This window comes from Marmota flaviventris, chromosome 6 (assembly GCF_047511675.1).
Source record: "Marmota flaviventris isolate mMarFla1 chromosome 6, mMarFla1.hap1, whole genome shotgun sequence".
Taxonomy (NCBI): domain Eukaryota; kingdom Metazoa; phylum Chordata; class Mammalia; order Rodentia; family Sciuridae; genus Marmota; species Marmota flaviventris.
In genome coordinates this window covers 102,948,005-102,969,810 of record NC_092503.1, presented here as the reverse complement: position 1 = coordinate 102,969,810, position 21,806 = coordinate 102,948,005, and positions in this window count along the sequence as shown.

Here is a 21,806-nt window from a genome sequence, read left to right as displayed (position 1 = left end):
GCTGAACTCTCCATTCCAGCCCGTCTCCAAACCTGATCTTCAGCTTAACTCCCCAGGTTCAATAAAGGGTTATAAATATGTATTCAGATGCTCAGCTGAAAAACTGAGCAGCTATCCTTGATTTACATTCTCTTCTCACAGCTCAATAAAATCCTGAGAAAGTCTGCCTTCAAAGTGTACCACAGGCCTGGCATCATTCATCCAAACTTCTGCTCCTACCTTAGCCTAGGATATCACCATTGCATGTCCCAAATACTGCAATAACCTCCTGATTGATCTCCTGTTTCCTCCTTTGTCTCTTTATAATCTGTTATCAGAAGAATAATGTTCAGCAATGTAAGTCAATTCCTTGATCAAAACTTGCAGTGACATCTCATCATATTTGGAATACTTAGAATCCCAAGTTATATAAAATCTGTTCCAAGCTTTCCTCTTCTCCCTGATCTCAGCTTGGCCTCTAAAATGCATTTAAATGGATTCTTGCTTGAGCCTATCTAACAGATTTCTTCCTTAGAGTCTTTGATCTCTCTTCTCCTACTTCCTGGAATGCCTCCTCGCTGTTTCATTCAGGTATCAACTCAAGTGTCTTTTCCTTAGAGAGCATTTCTCTAACTGTTCCAGCCCAAATAGTGTCTCCTTTGCTGTCTTTCTTCTCATTCTGCTGTATTTTTCTTCAGAGAACTAATGCCCACCTGACACTTATAACTCTACTTGTTTTCTGATAACTTTTTCCACTAACACGTGAAGTCCATGAAGGTGGGGACTTTGACTTGTTCATTACCACAATAGCACCTGGCACATATTGAGCAATCAGTAAATATATTTAAATAAATAAATGTAATTAAATGTAATTAAATTTATCTCTTTTTTTTAGATGACTTTTCAAATAAATAATTTGGATCAATCAAAACCAAAACAGTTAAATAACAGAAGATAACAAGTCATATGATCTAATAGAAAATCATGGTGGCCATTCCTATAGTAAGAGGCAAAATAATGCATGCCCAGTAAAGTATCTGCTATTTGAAAATCTTAGTTTAATCAAATTCTGTTTTAATGATTCTGGCCAATGCATGGTGACAGCAAAATCATAAACTCACAATGGGACTCTTCTGGCTATTAATGAAACTGAAATGTCTTTACTGTCCCTAGATATGATAAATTGAGCTTAGGTACTGTATGTGGTCACGTACTTTTGGGTGGTGAACTATTAAAAGGAGACACAAGTGTCCATTTTATAACTGATGTGTGTGTTATGGCTCAGAAGGAATGTTGGGAAAGAAGGGCGTACAGCCTAAGCGCTCTGAGATCAGTACTTCTGGGTACAACCTCTCTCAGATTCCCTCAGAAGCTTGTAAAGTTAGTAGAAGCTGATTAGGTTATTGTTTTGTTTTTAGGTTTTTTCATGGTAGCACTTGAACTCAAGGCCTCATGTATGCTAAGTGTAGTCTACCATTGATCTATACCTCTATCCCAACTTGGGTTTTGTCTCACCTAAGAATGTTTTCATTCCCCAATTCTGAATGCCACCTTTTCCATATCCCAGGAAGGCTGTGCCCTCATTCCTTGCCCATTATGGACAATTCTTGCTTTGTGTTTCATACAAAGAAAGAGCCAAGTGAAGGTCAAATTCAAATCTGTCTTTTAAAGTGAATAAATGTTAAAGATAAATAAATGTAAAAGAAAAATAAATGTAAAAGTGAATAAATGTAAAAGAATTGATATCTTTGTGATGCTGGCTACAGCGTATCACAGAGTTAAGTAATAAAATGAGCTATTTGTTTCAAATTGTTTTATTTTCCAAAAAATTCCAAAATTCAGAGATAACATCATGGTGCATGCCTGCCTGTAATCTCAACTACCCAGGCTGAAGAAGAAAATATGTGAATTGGAGGCCAGCCTGGGCAACACAGTGAGACTCAGAAACAATGGGTTAAAAACACAGTGAATCTCAAAAACAATGGGTTAAAAACAAAAAACAAACATACAAACCAAAAACAATGGGTTGATCACATGGCATGTATAAAAACATTTCCCACTAACTCATTACTTCCTCGACAAATAAAAAGTGGTGTCCATGTAGTTTAACTTTTCAATTCTCTGATTTGGAATGAGTTTGAGCCTAGTTTTATATATGTAAGAATCATTTGCATTTCTTTTTTGGGTGACTCTCTGTTAATTTTCCCCATTTTTTTTAACTATTGAGATTTTAGCATATTTCTTATTTATTTAATTGATCTCCTTATTTATTTATGAGATCCTATGTTTTAGAAAAGTATATTTTACACATATTTCCCATTTTTAAAAAAATTTTCCCCCTTTGGCTTTACTTCTGGAAGTGTTCAGCATGCTCACATATAAAATATATATATTTTTGAATTCCTTTATCTCTTCTTTTACAAGTTTGATGTTCTATCTTGTTGGGGAAAGTTAAATGAGTTGCAGTTAAATTCTATAGATTCATAAGACTTTGGCTTGAATATATAGTTACGACTGAATTTCTCTAATTTCTATTTGAATTTAGGTAGTTTGAGGCTAGTATTAGTGTTAATTAACTCATATACAGTGTTTTGTATCAATTAATCCACTGAATAATTGTAACATTTCAAAGAATTTGATACAAATAACATCCCCCTTTTACATAGGAATAGCCTGAGACTTGGAGAAGTTGAGTCTCTTGCTTAGTATCACACAGCTACTGAATTAGGTAACAGGATTTCTGCCCATGTGCTAGGCTATGTGGGAGGCAGAGGTGATGAAAGCTAATGAATTTTCCTATAGAAAAGTTGCAATTGTTACGATCTGTGTTTGAAGAACATGAACTCTTGCCATAGTCTCTCTTTCCCAAACCCCAACATTAATGTAGCATGGATAAGCCGCTTCCTACAGTTTCCATGACCTCTCAAAGGCCCATCAATGTATAAATCCATTGATGAGGTTACAGCCTTCATGATCCCATCATTTCCTCAAAGTTCCACATCAGAATGTTGCTACATTAGGGACCATTACTTCAACACATAAGCTTTTGGGTGACATTCCAGATAGAAAGCATGACACCTACATTATTTAACTTCTTTAAAAAATTATTACATTTTTAATATTTTTGTTATTATAATATTTACAAAAAAGCATATTTTCTCAAAATCATATGTACAAAGAACTGAAGTTGTGAGTACTGAACATTAATTCTTCTCATATATTGATGTAATAAGATGGGAATGTCTCCTCATTTCCTCCTTATACCAAGAGAATTTTGCACACCATCCTTTATAGACTGGTCTTTAGAATTAAATTGGAATTAAATTTAAGCCATAAGTCAAGCAGAAACCTAATAATGAAGTAGAACTTGACAGCAATAGGCTTAGGTGGGGGCATTACCAGGAATGTGGGGTACCTTGAATCATTAAATTCTAACATGCCACTCCATGTGAAACTGCGGAAGAAAATCTGGGTACCACATTTGATTGACAATGGCGTCTGTGCAGAGAAACCAGAAGGGCTCTTCAACCTGACAACTTGTTGGTATTGTACTCTTAAACTATGTGCCTGGTTAACAATTTGACCCATTGGGCTATTTCTACTTGAATATACATACAGTTTTGTTTAGTATGTATGTAGTATATACGTACATACTAAACAAGACTGGAAATACTTCCTTTGTACATTTCCCATGATATTTCTACCCTGGAAGCTCATCTTGATGGAAAACTCTGTGTTCCTATTCCAAGAAGTGTCATTAATCACTTTTTTCATTATTGGCTATGTCTTTCTCAAACCTATGATCACAGAGAATTACTATGTGTTTTGCTAAGATTTTATAAATTTAGCTCTTATATTCAGAAATTTTATCCATTTTATATATGGTGTGAGGTATGGGGCTGGCTTCATTATTCTGTATGTGGCTATTCAATGTCCCATCTTCATTTGTTGAAAGGACTATTGTTTCATCCTTAGATAATCTCATCATTCTCTTGCTTTAAATCCATCACTGTATATATGAGAGTCTATTTCTGTATTCTCAGTTCTATATCACTGGTCTATGAGCTGATCAATATGCCAACCCTATAGTCTTAGTTACTGTTTCTTTATATTAAGTTATTTTTTGTAGTAAGTTTTGAAATGAGGAAGTGTGAGTCATTCTGCATTGTTTTTCTTTGGTAATATTGTTTTGGCTTTTCTGGATCCCTGGCAATTCCACAAGAATTTTAGAATTAATGTGCCATGTGTGGGGGATATATCCATGTGAGATCTTAACACCCTCTGTCCTTAATACTTATCCCTGAAGATTCCCTAACCTCCTTCAGATCTTTCCTTAAACATAACTTTTCAATGAGCTCCTCCATGGCCAAATCCTTTGTTTCTCAAATAAGCTTCCTTTATCCCTTCCCTTACTGGGTTGGTAAGCTTTTCATCACTGTGACAAAATACCTGAGGAAAACAACTTAAGGAAGAAAGATTTATTTTAACTCATGATTTCAGAATGTTCAGCAACAATAATTCCATTGTTTCTGGGCCTACGTTAAGGCAGAATATATTGGCAGAAAAATTGCTAGAGAAATGTTGCCTGCCTCACATTGTTGATGGATAAAGAGAAACAGAAGAGACAAAAGGACATGGGACAAGATATATTCCCTAAAGGGCATGCTCCCAAGGACCAGCTTCCTACAGTTTCCATGACCTCTCAATGACCCATCGATGTATAAATCCATTGATGAGGTTATAGCCTTCATGATCCCATCATTTCCCCAAAGTTCCACATCAGAATGTTGCTACATTAGGGACCATGTCTTCAACATATAAGCTTTTGGGTGACATTCCAGATAGAAAGCATGACACCTACATTATTTAACTTCTTTAAAAAAATATTATTACATTTTTAATATCTTTGTTATTATAATTATTCAGAGTGCAATGAACAAAACAAAACAAAAAATCCTTGCTGCCATGGAATTTATATTCTATCAGGAAATTCTGATAGGTAAAATACATAGACTACTAGTGCTGTAATAAATACCATGTGAGAACTAAAGTTGGGAGAAAGAGGAGTTTGCTTAGTATTACAGTGATGGTTGCAGTTTCAAACAAGGTCACCAGAAGCAAAAAGCAAGCTAGGGAATCATGTGGGTAACTAGGAAAAGAGATTACCAGGCAAAGGAACTTTGCAAAGACCTCAAGGTGGGAGTCTAGATAGAGGTGACCCATTGGCTGGTGCAGCAATCAGGAAGCGAGACTGGCTACATTACAAGACTGACCCAGGGAAATGGTAAGAGATGAGGAAAGGGCACATCATTTAGGGTTTGATAGGTCTTATTTGGCATGCTAACTTCTTTCTCCTCTTAGTCTAAGAGAACATTCATTGGTTTGCCTGCTATATATAAGATTTGCTGTTGGAATGTTTGGTAGGGAATATTCTGGATATCTGTGAATCATTCTATTATCAACAAATGATAACAATTTATGTCACTGTGCTGTGACTGGAGACCCTTGATGAAATAGGCACATATGAATATAGCAAATACATAAACAGAATAATTGACTAAGCCATATGCATTTCTGCTTGGTTGGAATCTCCAACTAGATTGAAGTTCCTCTGATGTGGTGATAAGAAAGGTTGTTTTGACAATTTCATGATACTATCACAAATTCAAGTGTCTTTACAATAGGAAGCAATTCAGTCTGTGTGTAAACCATACAGAATGGTAGGGTCTGTGGTTAAACTTAAGAATATAAACCTTACCTACAGCAATCAAATTTAAATGCAATTCTAATTTTTTTCAAAATGCTATACTGATTGAACAAAAGTGCCTGTGAGCTCTTGAATACCATATGAGATGAGTAGTCTGCTAAAATCATTATGTGAATCATCTCATTAACTCTTCATAATAAATTGTATAAGATAGGTGCTTTTATCATATCCAGTTTCTCACTGGGAAGACTAAGGTTAAAACAAGTAAAATAGGTTGTTATGAAGAAGTTGACACAGAATATGGAGACAGGCACTCTGATTTCATAATCTGTGATCTGAATTACAAACATATGAAAACTATGTGTACCAAATAAGCAACCACCTATTTTTTCTCCCTTAGAGATTCCAAATAATGTTATTTGGAAATATGTATAGCATCATTACCCTATAGATAATGTGAGCCACATACACAATTTTGAATTTTTGTAGCTTCAGAAAAAAAAATAAAAAGAAACATGAAATTAATTTCAGTAATATGTATTATTTAATCCAGCATATCCAAAATGTTATTACATGTGTAATCAATGTAAAAAATTGTTAATGAGATACTTTATTTTTTACGCTACATCCTGGGAATTTGGTGTCTATTTTATACTGAAAACACATCTCAATTAAAAGCACTTTCAAGTGCTCAGTAACCATTTGTGGATTATGGCTACCATATTGGACAGCAAAGATCCAGATGATGAGCTAAATTTTTAATATTTAGCTTTTCCTTGGTATCATATAGAGTTATAATTTAATTCAGATTCATTTTCTTGTATGTAAAGCAGGAACTCACCCAATGTAGTAATTACAGGAGTGAAGTTGCCAGCAGGTGCCTCTCTTCTGATCTCATTAAGAAGTTTGTATGAACTCTCAGCACAAAGGGTTTGAGATCCTGTGGATTTATGACCTAAATTATATAGGGTTTACACATATGTACTGATGTTACCTAAAATATCCCTTCTTGTAACATGCTCTTTATGAACCAGTTTTGTGGATGGAATATTTATATGCTTTTGCTAGGAACATAAGCATTATAAAGGAACTATGCTTTGTGCTGCTAACTTAAATGGATTTGGAAAGCAAAGTGGAAAAACTATAACTTTATGATAAACGTTACCACCTCCCTTTAATGCATTATTATATTTTATAGTTAAAATTGAATGGAACATTGGGGCACTTGTGCAGAATATATAAAAGCACAGAGGCCGTGAAGGAGACCTAAAATTACATTGGAGTTTATTCATTTATGAAAAAAAATGAAGAAAAAATTTTCAGACAGCTGCAACATCATCTTAAGTGAAAAATATGTTAATGTGTCAGCAACCTCCACCTCATAATCCTGCCAGCATAAAAATAAACAAAACAATCTCTCGAAATTATTAAATTCTTAGTCTATGGGGGGAATGCCCTACATTATGCCTTAAAATCCTAAACTGTAGGCATAGCAGTGTAGCCACATGTCTCTTTACTTCTGCACTATATAATTGTATACAGATGTACCCAGTATTAAGCAATAGATTTGCCCCTTAAAAAGTAGAGTGCAAATTCAATATTAAAGTCTTTTAAATGCACTGGGGGAGTTTGCTATTTAAAAAGTTTCTTTTATAATATGGTTAATTGTCCCCTAACTCTCCTTTTTTGGCAAGGTAAAGTTTTAATATACAATTTTTGCAGTTTTTAAAAATTGCAAATATTTTAAAAATGTTTCAGAAATGTCGAGGCTGCCTTCCTTTCATTGGGGCCTATTCCCTCTTAACCTACACAAAGAGGCCACTCACTCAATGTTCTTCTCATGCTTCTCACATAGTCGTATCAACATTCAGGCAGACTGTAATTTTCCCCATGTTAACAACAACAAGCAAAGTCCTCCATGATCCCTCTTGACTTCCATCTACCATTCTTTTTTTCTTTAACAACAAAATACCATGAAAGAGTTACATGCATGTGATATTTCAAATTCCTCTCCTTAAAACAGGTTTTATTCTTTGTGTCTTTGTCACAAAGCTTTAAGATAATTGCTATTTGTTTTCTACAGAAATAAAGGAATAAGATGAACAAGAGTCTTTTACATGGTAAAGAAAGCAGTTACACAAGCATGTTTAGACATTCCTTTTTCCCTACCAAAAGAATCTTTACCACTGTGTAAGTTTGATAGGACTTCCAAAAAAAATTAAAAATTGATAGCTTAAAATAACAGAAATTTGTTGTCCTACAGTTTTGGAGACCAGAAATCCAAAGTCAAGTTGTTGGCAGAGCCATGCTCCCTCTGAAGGCTGTAGGGAAGAATCTACTCTGTGCCTCTTTCCTGATTTCTGGTAGCCTCAGACAGTTCTTGGCCTGCAGATGAATGATGTCTTGGAGGGTCTCTGCATATACCTGTGTTCAAGTTTCAGTGAGGACATCAATCATATTGATTTAGAGCCCACTCTCATGACCTCATTTTAAATTGATTACGTCTTTAAAGACCTTATTTCCTAGAGGAAAGATCAGGAGAGTAGGTAAAGGGGATTGAGGAGTAGGAAGAAGGGACAGGATAAAGGAAGAACAGAATCTGACTGAACGTTAGTATGTTCATGTGTGGATGGATGGGCACGGTGGGTCCCAGCATCAGGTATATCCATAATACACTCATTAAAAAAAATGAACTCTAAATGGATTGAAGACAGATTGGTAGGGAAGGGAGGGGAGACAGTAAAGGGAAGTGCTAGGGACTGAATTGGAGCAGGTTATATTCTATGCTTTTGTGATAATGGCAAGTTGTAATCTGATGTTATATATAACTAAAAATTTAAAAAAATGTAAAGATATGAATCTTAGGTCTTTTACTTACTTTGGAAAAAAAAAAAACAAAACACAAAAGTACCTAAAGACAAGTTATAACAAAAGCATCTGAACTAATATAATGGTCCCCACTTATTTGGGGGAAATGTTGTGGTTGCCTGAAACCACTGATAATTCCAAACCCTATATTAACTATTTCTTCCCTCACATACATACCTGATTAAAGTTTAATTTATAAATTAGACACAGTAAGATATTAACACCAATAACAACAACATCAATGATAAAGACCCTATTTCTAAGATATTACCTTATCTCAGTAAGAATGGCTCCTATCAAAAAGCTAAAGATAATAAATGCTGTTGGGAATGTGCAGAAAACAAAACCCTTACACAGTATTAGTAAGAATTTAAGTTAGTACAGCCATCAGGGAAAACATTACGGAGTTTTTTCAAAAATTTATACCACAGCTACTATAGGAATCCAGCAATTTCACTACTGGGTATATGTTCAAAGGAAATGAAATCAGTATGTCAAAGAGACACCTGCACTCCCATGTTCATTGCAGCACTGTTCATAATAGCCAGGGAATGGAAATAAATACCCATCAACTGGGGAGTAAGTAAAGAAAGTGTATACATGCAATGGAATACTATTAAGCCTCCGAGATGAAATCCTGTCATGTATGACAACATGAGTGGAACTGAAGATCATTCACATGGTAAGTGAAATAAGCCAGGATAGAAAGAGATGGATCGCATGATTTTACTCATGTGGAATCAAAACAAGTTAATCTCGTAGAAGTTGAGAGCAGAGAGGAGTAACCAAAGTCTGGAGAAAGTAGGAGGACAGAAGGGATAGGGAAAGGTTGATCAGTGGACACTAAGTTACAGTAGGATAGGTCCAAGAAGTTCTGGTGAGCAATTACAAAAATTCAGAAAAAATTTATTTGAAAGTTTCACTATATAGAAATGATAAATAAGGAGATAGATATGTTTATCTGAGTTAAAAATAATACAGCTACATGTGTATAAAAACATTGTATGGTATCCCCATTAATATTGAACAATTTGCCTACTTCATGTATCAGTTTAAAACAAATTTTTAAAAATTATTTTCTAGGAAAAAGTAAAATGTAAAAAAATGTGATCTTATTAATGTAAACTCAATATCAAGGATTGTATGATTGTAGGAGAAACAAAGTTTTGGGAAATAATTTAGGCACACAGTAACAATTTTATGCATGACTATTAAATTAAAATGTGAAAAAAAGTAAAGAAATTGAAAAAAAGGTCCTATATCCAAATCAAGTCACATTCTAAGATACTGTCCTAGGACTTCAATATATCTTTTTGGAAGGCACAGAATTCAAATCATATCAACTACAAGCTAAAATCTGATTTTTGTTTGAACTATATCTAGGGATAATGATAATTGGAAAAAATTTGATCTGTTCTTTATAACAGTATCTTCAAATTCATGTGGACTCTATTCAGATAAAATAATTGTTCAAAGTTATCTTTCTAGTGGCCTTACTGTCTTTTTTAGAGAATTATGAAGATTCTATAGAATTTGTTTATCCATCGATTTAACCATGTAATTATCTAAGCATGGAGGCATTAGTTTTACAAAAATTACTGGGCATCTACTAAAGAATTATTATTGCTCAGGGCACTAGGGGATGGAAGTACATACTAGCAAGACTCAGTAGTCTGCTTCCAGGGCGTATAATGTGAATGGTAAAACAAGTCATAACAATGTACTGAAATAATACTTCAAGAATTACCATATATTATTTTCTAGTTTAAGTCCTTAATAGCCAAGTATTCTGAGGATATCACTGAACCACGACAGCAGCAGAATCCTTCACAATGGTGTTGCCTCGATTGTCTCAACATCAGCTTTCTTGGTTTCTTGAATTCTGCTTATTACAATCTTTTCCCAAACTGATACTAGCTGTGAAGCACTTGCTGTAGCTTGGTCAGGTCCTGCAGTTTTCTCAAACTCCACATGGCTCCCCTCTCCCATGGGTGCAGGATGGGGCTGTTACATTTTGACTGAAAGGTTCGGCTTGGTTTAAGTTCTGGAGCCTATTTCCATTATACAAGGAAAGTAGAAGACAGAAAGAAGAGGAACATGATTCATTTTTAGAATTAGCTTTGCCTTCCTATGAGCAAGTATTAAATATTACATCATTACATTTTAGATGGTTTTCTTTAAATAGTTTTAGTATTTCTCTTATCCTTTGGAAATTAGGATAATGCAAACTCTAAACTCATAGTACATCTAGAAATCACTCTATCAGTTGTTTTAACTCTTGTAAATGACTTTCAGTTGTCATAGGGAGATGAGGTGCCACAAGAAATATCTAATGAGAATGTTATGGATTGTGGCACATTCTTCTTCAGTTCATCTAAGTTTTAGACCTTTTTTTGATCCTGATAGTTCTTTGACTTATTGTACTGTCATATTATACATAAGCTTCCCACTACTTATACTTTCATATACTCAGCACTTTTTTTTCTTTCTTTTGTTAATATATTCCTCTACTGCAAATGCTCTTCCTACCTACTTTTGAATGTTCTGATTTACTTTTGGGTTCTTGCTGGGCATACTTTCTCTCCTCTAGGCAAGCTTAGTGGCAGTGACAGGAGACATTGATTCTTGCCAAGGCATGCTCATCTTTTAAGGCACTTAGTAGTTTCTGCATCATTTCATACTTAACCATTTTTTTTTTGCTTTTTCTTGCTTCTTTAGATTACACGTGTGTGTATGATCCATCTTTGCATCCAAAAACTCCTATCATACATCACATTTTTCTGCAAAGTCTATTGAGTGAATGTATCAATGAATGAATGCAAAAACAAATGAAAGTATGAATATTTATGATATACCTTCTTTGGATCCAGTCCTCCCTTTACAGGTGAAAATAGAGTAGAGAGAAATGTCTCCTTACATCTTACCTAGTTTGTTCGGCATGGCTTGTGCATCAGTGGGAAACCATTCATTCAGTGTGAAAACTAGGCTTTTAAGTATGCTTTTACATATAGAAAACCACTATACTCATTCTCTTTCTCACAAAGCTAAAAGTAGAAAGAGAGAGAGAGAGAGAGAGAGAGAGAGAGAGAAACTGAAACTCTCCTTGATAACTCTATGGAGAAAGTGGCTATATTATAGAATCCATTGTATGGAAAGAGTTGTAGATAAGCTCTGGAAATTATGTGTAGCCTATAAAGCTTGAGGGTGGACTCTGGCCAAGAGCTAGAAAAAGAATTCAAAACTCTTAGTCATACAACTGAAAAGAAGTGAATTATTCCAGCATCTTGAATGAAATTAGAAATATTCTTCTGCTACTGAATGTCCAGGTAAAAATGCATTCTGGGGCTGGGATTGTGGCTCAGCAGTAAAGCACTCGCCTAGCAGGGACCCAGGTTCTATCCTCAGCACCACATAAAAATAAAGGCATTGTTTTGTGTCCATCTACACCTAAAAAATAAACATAAAAAATGCATCCTGACTCTATGGTTTGGATCTTCAAAATGTTCATTTGTTGAAAACTTGGTCTCCAGAGTGATGCTACTAGAAAGTGGTAGAACACTTAGGAGGTGAACCCTAAGGGGAGGTCATTGGTCTAACCAATGAAGAGGACTGTGAGACCCTGGCCTGTCTATCTTTTTTGCTTCCTGGCAATGAACCTAGCACTTTGCTCTGCTGTGTACTCTCAGCTTTAGCCATCTAGAATTTCTACCAGAGGTCCAAAATAATGGATTTATCCCACCCTTGGATTGGAACTTTGAAAACTGTGTGCTAAATAAACCCTTTTTCTTTTAAGTTAATTGTCTTAGGTATTTCATTATAAGAAAGGAAAGTTGATTAATGAACTCACCAATAGCTTGATTACAGAGTTGTAAAAATCTCAGCAGAAAACCCAGAAAAGCTATAAATTTGCACAATCTTAATCTCCTCAGTTTGGAGGAATTTGTAATACATCAGTATTTTGGCATGCACATGATATAGGAATGGTATCTTCAGACTTGTGTCTTACAGCTGACGACTTCCTTAAGGCTTTTAGTATTCCAAGACAAAGAAGAGGATGGATTGTGTCTTCTCATGTCTCTTCTTTAAGAACAAAGAAAATATTTTTTAGAACACCCCCTCCTCTGCTACTTCTTTTGATTTCCTATTTCTTTATATAGATGACATTTCAAAGTCATTCCTAAATTCGCCACTACTAAAGGGAATGCTGATATCATGATCACTTTGGACTAATCCACATTTTTTACCAGGATCCTTGAGAGCAGTCTGCCTATTTTTTAAAGGAGTAGGTAATGATGTAGAGTGAGTAATTACAAGGTCTGCAGCACAGAAAACAACATGGTTATAGTTTTTCCAGTTGTAAAGTTAGGCTCTAGACTAATTCAGGATTTGTAGAAAGATATGAACATTGATAGTATCTTCCTAGAATATTTATTAAGGATTATGTAACCATGCCTAGCTCAGTGGGAAGGACTAGAGAGATAGGTTGCCCATTGTGAGCACAAGAAGTATAAATTATGTACAATTGTGATTCAAATGGCTGGAGATAATTGTGACAAATAAATAAAAAGTATTATTGAGAATAGATTACACATAGATTGTATCCAAGTCTGAGCTCAACCATTCAATAAAGTGGTTGTCAGCTTTTCACTTAATTTTTTCTGTGCTTTATTTTCTTGTGTATAAAATAAGTATAAAAATAGCAAATGAATCTAATAGGAGACTATATATATAATAATTTATAGCCCAGCATTAAAATATATGTGTGTTAAGAGAACAAAGTAACTAATTAGTAAATGTTATCCATTATAATTTAGAGATAGAGTGACCACCATGATGAACTATGCTGGTTTTAGAAAATATATTTATTTATTTTTATGTGGTGCTGAGGATTGAACCCAGTACCTCACATGTGCAAGGCAAGTGCTTTACCACTGAGCTATAACCCTAGCCCCCCATGCTGTTTTAAAAGAAAGTTTTAATGGAAAAGAATGACATAAGCAAGTTGAAGTGCAACTTTTCAGTGCTCATTTCCTAACAGAAACATTGTTTTAGATGACTAAGGAATCTAGGAAAGAGATCACAAAACCTGGGTGGAGCACAGAAATAAGACTCATTGGAGAGAAGAGAAAAAAAAAACAACAACAAATCAGTTTCATATTACCAATGTCACTCCTCCTCCAAGCTGATGTAGCACAGCTCCAGAAACACTGTATTGAACCCTAAGGCCAGGCTGTCTCCTGTGACTCTAGGCTTCAACAGAATCAGCACCAGATCAATCCAAGTACCCAGGTTCCAGGCCTGTGCAAGTGGACCTAGACAGTCCATTGATGAAATAATTTGAATGACCCAGCTAAACAGAAAATTATCCCATGTTTATGGTTTGCAAGAATACTTTTAACATATCCATACATATTCAAAGCAGTCAACAGATTAATTTTTAAAAAGTCACTATTGAAATTTCAAGGCATTATGTTAGTCAGCTTTTGGCCCCTGTAACCAAAACACCCAACAAGAACACATTGAAGGGACTGGGAATGTGGCTCAGTAATAAAGTGCTTATCTGACATGCCTGAGGCCCTGGGTTCAAATTCACAAGTACCACAAGAAGAAGAAGAAGGAGAAGAACACATTGGAGTAGTAAAAGTTTATTTTGACTAATGGTTTGGTTTCAGAGATTTAGTTCACAGTTGGCCAATTTCCATTGCTCTTAGTCTAAGGTAATAGAACATCATGGCAAAAGGGTATGATGGAAGAAAGCTATTCAGTTTATGGTAGCCAGGAAACAGAGCAAATGAGTCACCAGGGACAAAAATATAAATTCAAAGGCATGTCCCCTGTGATCCAGTTCATCCATATACACCATAACTGCCTACAGGTATCACACACTCTTTTAAATTATTAATTCATTGATTGGATCAACCCACTAACTAGTTTATAGCTTTCATAGTGTAATAATGAGCTTTGGGGGAATACCTCATATCCAAACCATAGCAGGCATATTTCACAAGAGTAGAACAAACTATTTAAATATTCATACAAAATCATTATAGTACTCTGTTGTTTAAAATGTAAACTGATTATGGAGGCTCTTCAAGTGATTAAAAATAGAACTATCATATGACCCGGCAAATACATTTCAGGTGATATATCTAAGGAAAATGAAATCAATATCTTGAAGGTATATCTACACTTCAATGTTTATTGCAGCATTTTTCATAATTGTAAAGATATGGTATTAAAGTGTTCATTAGTGGATAAATAAAGAAATTGTGGTTTATGTATATACACTGAAATATTATTCAGTATTTAAAAAGAAATAACTAACTGGGCATGGTGGCATACACCTGTAATCCCAGCAGCTAGGGAGGCTTAGATGGGAGGATCATGAGTTCAAAGCCAGTCTCAGCAATAGCAAGGCACTAGGCAACCACAAAAATGTTAGTACTTTGTTTCGTTTTGTTAGGTGGAATGTTATGCAGTGTAGAAGTTTTGTTTCCTGCTATAATCTTCATTATTACCTTTAATTCCATGTGTATACATTCTTTGGCTTTATTTTTCCTAAATTAAAATGTAAATACTCTTTCCCTAGAAGAAGTAATTCATTAGAATTACTTCAAATTTGTTAGATCTATGGTATTTATCATCCTTTCTCAATCATGAAATAATTTTCATGGAAAACAGGACATTCATAGGAATGAAGTGTTTAATGAAATCTAGTAAAATTCTTTGTCATTGATACAACTGAAATGAAAGTAAATCAAATTTGATTTACAGTATTATTGCAAGTGTAAACACAAAATGATTCATCTTCTTCCCACAAATAAATTGGATTGGAACTAGCGCTATGCTAACCTAGATATTATGTTACACTTACTGAGGACTGACATAGATAGTTTAATCAATGCATATAAGAAAAGAACTAGGGAAATATAGTTGTATAAGAAAAAAGATTACATGGACATTATTTATTTTACAATAAATACAGCATGACTACCATGTATTGAGGCATGTTATATGTGGACACCAATTCATCTTTACATATAACTAATTTATATGAACCTAAGTTTCTGCCATTCTCTCATTAATTAAATTTTATTGTAATCATATCATGATTCATATAAACTTGTAAAATTATTACATATCAAATAATTTAACAATACATTTTATTCATCTAATAAGCATAGACTCTTTCTTAGTCGTCTCAAAAATAAAGGTTGTAAAATCCTACTCCTGCTCTGAACATCCTACTGCTTTTCATAAAAAAACTGCTATCTCTGTGTCTCCACATTTCCACATACTTCAGAACAGAAGGTGGACATTATGCAATGTATAATTTGATATAGTCTTTCCTTAATCCTGAATAAAGTTTATTCAATCATTCTCAAATTTAAAATGTCAAAATACATCATCTTCTAGAAATAAAATTATAAATTTACCTTAGAAAACATCTTAAACATAGAGTAATGAATATTTTGAAAAAAATTATATAAATGCCATATGGAGTACATGACCTTGTACCTGCAAGGACCCCTATGTATTCCGTGAATAAACATCTAGAGTTTGATATTCTGTCATCAGCATGTAGCTTATCACCTTAAAGGCATGATTAAACTAGAGAATAACAAAGCCATTGGTACAAAATGCAGACACATAAGCACAACAAAAGGAAATTTTCTGTCAAAGCAGTGCCAAATTAATTTGCCCCTCACACTTAATCATGCATGATGGGTTTTATTGCTGCTTCTATAATCTTACTTTTATTAAGACTGCTATCAAACTCAGAATCCAAGGATTTTATTAGCACAGGTGCCTAACAAATAAAATACAAACCATATTTATGTGTAGAAATTTGGAATCAAAGCTAATGACTTAATTTTTATTTTTGTCATTAAAGTTAGACTTCATATATAGGAATTTTCTATGGCAAAATCTTAATGTCACTAAAGTGGAAATATTAATATTGGTATGTGTATTCCTACCACTATTCACAATAGTCTTTAAAGATCCACTGCCCCCAAAGTTTTAGTGTCTTAGAAGTTTTTGCTTGTTTTGTTTGTTTAAATTAATATTTTGAAGAACTATGAAGATCAGTGGTTCTGCTGGGGGTCTTTTCTCAAGGGATGAATCAAGGACTCATCAACCATACATGACCACCATTGTCATTGGGTAAGGGAAGCCAGAGTGTAGAGGATTGTCCAACACGAGATATGGTCAGACCTGAGAGTAGTGTACATGCTTTTTACTAGAACTGATTACATGGACCCAATCTAACTGCAAGGGAAGCTGGGGAATGTAGTCTTCCTTAGAGTCCAGAAAGAAAAGGGAATAGGTGGAAGTTAAGACAGCCTCTGCCATGTTTCTGTGCACTCTGAGCTACCTAAGTCAATCCACTACCTCAAGGTCAGAGAGTTTTTAAAAATATGCCTTTTAGATCATGCTAATTATCATGTTAAGACTAAGTTGAAATATGACAGCCTGTCAAAAAATTTCAACATTGAAATTCAACATCCTTTATCCCTGACCCTAATTCTTTTTCCTGCAACAATCATAGTTATCTTTGTCTCCTCTTCAAGTCTTAACTTAGCTGATCTCTCTGGCTCATTGTTTTCCATGAGCTTTAAGGTCTAATCTTGGCCTTTAGCTGTATGGTAACTGGAAACAAGTGCTTTAAACCTCAATTTCATCTTTGGTAAAATTCAGATAATATTCATCTCTAAGTTGTTATGAAGATTAATTTAGAAGACATACACACAAACATACACACATACTAAAAATCTGTTCAAGTCTACTCGGAAAGCCCTTCCATCAGAGTGCAAGGGCAGTAAACTCAGGGGATGAGAAAGGACTCTCTCTCTTGGGACCATAACATTGAGAAGTTGCCCATCTTACATCATTCTACTTTTTCAGAATTAGCAGTATTTGGGGTTATATGACTTTTTCCCATTTCTGAAAAGCAAAATGCTCTGATTCTGCCAGTTTGATAGCCAACCTTCAAGTTGTACAATGATCATCCTTGCTTCCTGGTGTTCTTGCTTTGGTGTAGCCTTCTTTCACCTTGAACTAGGGCTCATCTGTCTGATCAAGGGAATATTGTGAAAATGATAGTGTGACATCAGATAATAAAGTGTATTGCATCTATTACTTCAGTCTTTTAGATTATTTGCTGTAGGAGAAACCAGATAACATCCCATGGAGTTGTGAGCAACTCCATGGGCTGAGTAGAGAAGAACTAGAGCCTTCTGTTAATATCCAACATTAACTCGCTAGCTACACTAGTGGCATTGGAAGTTCATCCTTCAGCCCCCATCATGCATTCAGATGACTCAAGCCACTAGCCTCTTAAATTGTTCAGCTGAGCCTCCAGATATTATGGAGCAGAATCAAGTAACCTCCATTGTGATGTTTCTGAATTCATGTGCCACAAAAAAAAAAAAAAAAAAAAAAAAAAAAAAAAAAAAAATGAGACATACATTGTTGGTTTAAATCATTAAGTTTAAGATAATATGTTACAATACACCCACTACTGAAGCCCAGGATACAATCAAAGACCCAAAGAAAAATTCTATGCATAGTCAGAGATGACTGCAAAAGCTGGATTTAAAGACAGTAGTCTTGTTTGCCTTGGCTTATATGGTAGTTCTTTGACAGAGGTGTGACTGCTTTCCCTTGGTTATTCTGCCTGACCTCAGAATAAACCACAATAATACTGATTTTGCTTGTGACTAGAGAAAGAAACTGGAGGCACGGCATTCTGTAGAATGATGAGATTTCCAAGGAGATTGAAAAGATATTCCTTTTAATCTGTGATGTTGTGATTTTATTCCTGATTTTGAAAGTTCTTCAAAGTCAGATGAAAACTAAGAGTGTTATCCTATTTTAGCCCCATGTGCCTTCAAACAGTCTGAACTATGATTTTCTTCTATAGGGGCTAGTTGATCATTCTCCCAGTCAACCCATTTTATTTCCTTTAAAAAACTACAAATGAGCAGTCATGCAGTGAAAAGGTCACTGGATTTGAAGTCAAATGACTTTGTCTCAGCCCTAGACTTTAAAGAGCTAGACAAACTTGAAGAGGTTATTGAATAATTATCTTTCTCTAAAATTCATATGATTCTGATGATGCTTAAATATGAGGAACAGAGAGTGAAAGTAGATAAAATACTGGCACTATTTTGATAAGTCACTATTTCATTCAAAGGCTGTCTGCTAAGTGTTTTTCTGCGTAATGCACTGTTTTAGACTGTGGAAACAGAGCAGGCAATAGATCAAAGGTCATGTCCTCATAGAAATAACATTTAACTACATTAATTTCCTACTTCTGCTGTCACACATTACACAAATTTAGTTGCTCAAAATAATATACACATATTATCTCACACTTTTCTATGCTACAACACCTGGCTAAAATCAGTGTCAATAAAGCTGCTTTCCTTCCAGGAGGCTCTATGTGAGAATCATTTTCAATATATTTCCAACTTCTAAGAGGCTGCCTTCATTCTTGGACTCAGAGCCTCTTTATCCACCATTAAAGTCAATAATGGTGCATTTCTCTGACCAGCCTTCTGTAGTCACCTCTCTTTGATTCTCCTCTTCTGCTTCCCCATTTTGTTTGTGTGTGTGTGTGGATGTGTGTGTGGTCACTTAGGCCTTACCTGGATATACCTGATGATTTTCGCATTTGGAGATCCTTAATTTAATTACACAGCAGTGTCCCTTTTGTCATGTAAGGGAACTATTCATAAGTAGTGGGGATGAGGTTATAGACATTATTTAGGGATCATTATTCTGCCCACAACATAAAGTACACTTTATCTTGAGTAGAAATTCTCTAAATGACTACTTGCTCTTCAGTTTTTATTAGTTGAACCAAAATCATATGCCATATCTCATGATTTTATTCTTGTCATTTTGTTTTGCACCCCTAGGCTTATGCCTGGCTTATAAGGAGAATTAGATTTTGACTAAGAAATTATAGCTTCCAATACTGTCTAGGACTTTGTATGTGTGTGGTTTTTCTTTTTTCTTTAAACTATTGGGAGATGAGGGTGAAAAAGAACCTTATAGCCAGAGGAGAAAACCCCAATCCATTTATTATTTCTATATAAAGCCTGGGTGCATGATGTCTTATTCATTGACCTGGATCAGGACCAGTGTTGAAATCTCAATGCTGAGATGTGATGCTATGACCCTAAGGAATGAATTTAGTTCAGATCAAGCAAGACCATCAGTGACAGTCACTGTCTATTCTGGCATATTAAATCAAGATTTTTGGAGTGTCAGAATTTGTTACAATTTGAATTGAAATATGACAACCTGTCAAAAAATTTCCACAACTGATAAGATCCCCCTTAAGGTTAATAGATAAAATAATAGGATGGCATAATTTGTGTGATATAATTCCTAAATTCTTTGTCATAGAGTTTCAGGTTTTGGATGGATTTTAAAAATGCGTAATCTAGTTTTATTGTGTGACTATGTACTATTTGGCCCTCTATCTTAAAACATATTTACAAGGATGTATTGTGACACTTGTCAAATGAGTTCTTTTCAGTAAGGTTTTGTAAGTACATGCTGTGGTAGATATCTTTCCATATTTTATTGGTACATTATAATTATACATAAGGATGGGATTTGTTGTTACATATTCATACATACATACAATGTAAAAACCATGATTTGGCTGATACCACTCCCTAGCAATTCCCCCCTCACTTCCCACCTTCCACCAATTGGCCCCTTTCCTCCCTTTGATTTTTAGAAGAACTCCCCCACCTTAATTTTCCTTTATATTCTTTAGCTTCTGCATATGACAGAAAACATAAGACCCTTAGCCTTCTGAGTCTGACATGTTTGCTAAACATGATTGTCTCTGGTTGGGTCCATTTTCCTGCAAATGCCATACTTCCATTTTTCTTTATGGCTGAATAAAACTTCACTGTGTATATATACAACATTTTCTTTATCCATTCATTGATTGGTGGACACCTAGGCTGCTTCCATAGTTGGGATATTGTGAATTGTGCTGCTATAAACATGAGTATGCATGTATCACTGTACTAAGATGACTTTAATTCTTCAGGATAAATCCTGAGCAGTGGTATACCTGGATTATGTGGTGGTTCCATGCCTAGTCTTTTGAGGAGCTGCCATATTTATTTATGTAGTGGTTGCACCAATTTATAGACCCATGAACAGTGTAGAAGTGTTTCTTTTTCTCCACAACCTCTCTAGTACTTATTATTATTTGTATTATTTTTTTCAGTGTTATATCATTGTGACCTATTTTCATCTGCAATGGCCTTATTTCCAAATAATGCCCTCATTCTGATGTAGGTGGAATAAGCATATTGACATGTATTTTGGGAAGACACAGTTTGACTTATAACATTCCACAAAATTTACGTCCTTCCAATATGGTACACATAGTCACCCTATCCTGACATGTTCTCAAAGTCTTAGCCATTCTAGTACCCAAAACATCTTACTTTAATATCAACTTAATATCCCAAATCTTGTCATCTAAATTAGTTATGGGTGAGAGGCTGTATGATTCATCTGGAGGAAAATTCCTCTTCATGTGTGAACCTGTGAAACCAGAGAACAAGTCATCTGTACCCTAAACCCAATTGTGTTACACGCATAGGGTAGACATTTAACTTATAAAAATTAATTACAAGAAAAAAAGGGGTCACAAACAATTTCAATACCCAGCGTGGAAAATCCTATTAGAGTTCACAGCTTAAGATAATTCTCTGATCCTGTGGTTCTGTGATTGAGTAGCCTTGATTCTTGATCCACCCAGGGAATTTGCCTTCATGACTATCCTTTAAAGATGTCCCAGAAAAGGTCTGTAAGTGGCAGTTATTCACTCTCAAGTGCTTTCTGTCTTTGTGTGATGCAGAACCATCTGTAAGACAGGCCCAAGATTTGTCTTCCTTAGCTGATGAAAAGGAACTGACTTCATTAGTCCATTGCTAAAGGTGGAATAGAAAAGGCAGTATGGTTTCATTAATTTCAGCTCTGATTTTAATTATTTCTTGCCTCCTACTTCTTTTGCTGTTGTTTTGCTCTTCTTTTTCAAGGATTTTGAGATGAAGTATGAGATCATTTATTTGTTGGTTTTTTCTTTTTTTAAGGAATGAACTCCAAGCAATGAATTTTCCTCTTAGAACTGCTTTCAGTGTGTCCCATAGATTCCGATATGTTGTGTCTGTGTTTTCATTTATCTCTAAGAATTTTTTAATTTCCTCCT